A 2,429-nucleotide genomic window follows, 5' to 3' on the forward strand; every position below is an offset into this window, starting at 1 on the left:
CAGCTGGTAGTTTCGAACTGCTGACCTTGCAGTTCGCAGCCCGATTCGTAACCACTACGCTAATATTAGAGAAACTAAAAGCTTTTGATTGTTTTCTCCTTTCCTGAGCTAGTCCTTAGAGTCAGTGCAGAAAGATGTGAATTATACTTGTAGTGTAATTTATTTGGTAAGTAAAATAATACTGCAACATGTGTATTTAGGATTGGGAGCATTTAAAATACCTTGTTACCATTTCTGGGAAGTAAAGAAAGCCTGTGGAGACCAAATTAAAGCTTTCCAATGATTTGTGTAGGCTTAATACAATCAGTGAAGTAAATAAGGCACTGAGTCATAACTAAATGGTATTCAGTTGTCCACAGGCAAAATGTTGTAGACACAGTGATATATGTGAAGGTCGAATATAATGATGAATTCAGGGAAAGTTTTATGCTTTTAGAGATGCATCATCCCTGATATTTTGAATTTGTTTTTGATATGATTATTTAAAAGGCTATCTTTCTAAGGTTTGCACATTTTTATTCAAACTATAGCTAGATAAATATTAACTATAAGGATTTAGTCATGAGTTCCTTTGGATTTCCAGTCAGGTCCTCCTTCAAAAGCACATAATATGTTGCTATTTTCTCAGGAACTTATGCTTCATTTAAGAAAATATTTGCTTTTTGGTCATTGATAGACTAATGTATTATGATGGTGGAGATGGGCTAAGATCATCTGTAAGCTATATTTTCAAATGTGAAAGCTTTCAAATATCTACTACAAATGAAAATGCATTCAAAAATGGAAAATAAACATATTTTCTTAAAACATTTTTTCAGGGGAACAATGAAGGTGTTAGAGTCCTGGTGTGGCACTGTGGGTTAATGCACTGGACTGCAAAGTCAGTTTGAGCCACCAGGTCTGTGATTCAAGCTCACCAGCCGCTCCTCGGAAACCCTAAATAGGGTCCCATAGGTCAGAACTGACTTGATGGCACTTAACAACAACAACAACAATGAAGGGGTTATAAATATCAAAGGCATAAACAATCCTTGTACAGATAATCATTTGTGATAGAATGATTTTGAATAATCTTTTTTTTTTTTTTTCTGTCCTTCTGAATTTAGGAGGACATTAGAGTCAAACAGAATGTTATGAAGTGACTTTGTGTTCTCATATGTAGTATCACATTCAACGAAGGTCTAGGGGACACAGGTGAAAGAAGGTTAAAAGGGATAAGAAAAGGATACCTTCTTATTGGCTACAGTACAAGAAACTGATATATCAAACTAATTCTACCTGTTCTCAACTGCTATTCTTATTCTGTTAAATGTTTTATTCAACAAGATTCTTCATTTACAATATGTACTTTCATGTTTTGTTTTCTTTTTTTTTTCTGTTTTGAAACTTTAAGTATTGTGACCCAATTAAAAGATAAAATGTTGTTTTTATTATATGTATACATATACATATAAAATGAGGCAAATGATTACATACTGGATTACTAGAAGAAGGACTGGTGAGTTGAATGCAACTAGAGGTGCATAGGAAGACAGGCTGGAAATGTGCATTCAAAAGGTTATATCCTACAAAACCCTATGAAGCATTTTTTCTGCTGCAACAACATCTCTGTATCAGGAGTCCTGGTGTAGCACTGTAAGATAAGCTCTGGACCTAAGTTCATTTTCACTACAAGGTCGGCGGTTCAAATTCACTAGCTTCTCCTTGGAATCCATATACAGAGTCCATATGATCTGGAACCAATTCCATGGCACCAGCACAACCATTTCTGTATATCTCTAACTATCTATCTATCTAGGAGGCAGTGTCACAAAGTTTGTGGGAAAATGGAATCAAAAGATAATGATCATTTTGAAGCACATATATAGCTATGCTCTGTATGTACTGCATATGAATAGATATATACATGTCTATGTGTATATACATACATGCATACATACATATACATAAATCTACACACACACACACATAGGAGACCTGGTGTGGTGCTGCGGGCTAATGTGTCAGACTGCCAAGTCATTTGCACTGCAAGATTGGTGGTTCAAGCTCACCAGCTGCTCCTTGGAAACCCTATACAGGGTGGATATGGGTTGGGTTGGAATCAACTCAAGGCATTTAACAACAACAACATGCGTGCACACACACACGCACACACACACACATACAGAGAGAGAGCAGCTCTGGTAACATAGTGTTAAAGGTATTACATGAGGTCAGCGATTGGAAACTATCAGTTGTTCCATGGGAGAAAGATGAGGCTTTCTGCTTCCATAAAGATTTACAGCCTAGGAAACCCTATGCAGGGTCATGTTGAGTCAGAACTGAGTCCATACAACACCACCACCACCACCATATATATGTGTGTGTGTGTGTGTTGTGTGTGTGTTGGTGGTGATAGTAGTTGTTGTTGTTAAGTGCCATCAATTTGG

The sequence above is a fragment of the Chrysochloris asiatica genome, unplaced genomic scaffold (genome assembly GCF_000296735.1).
Source record: "Chrysochloris asiatica unplaced genomic scaffold, ChrAsi1.0 scaffold00218, whole genome shotgun sequence".
Classification (NCBI taxonomy): Eukaryota; Metazoa; Chordata; class Mammalia; order Afrosoricida; family Chrysochloridae; genus Chrysochloris; species Chrysochloris asiatica.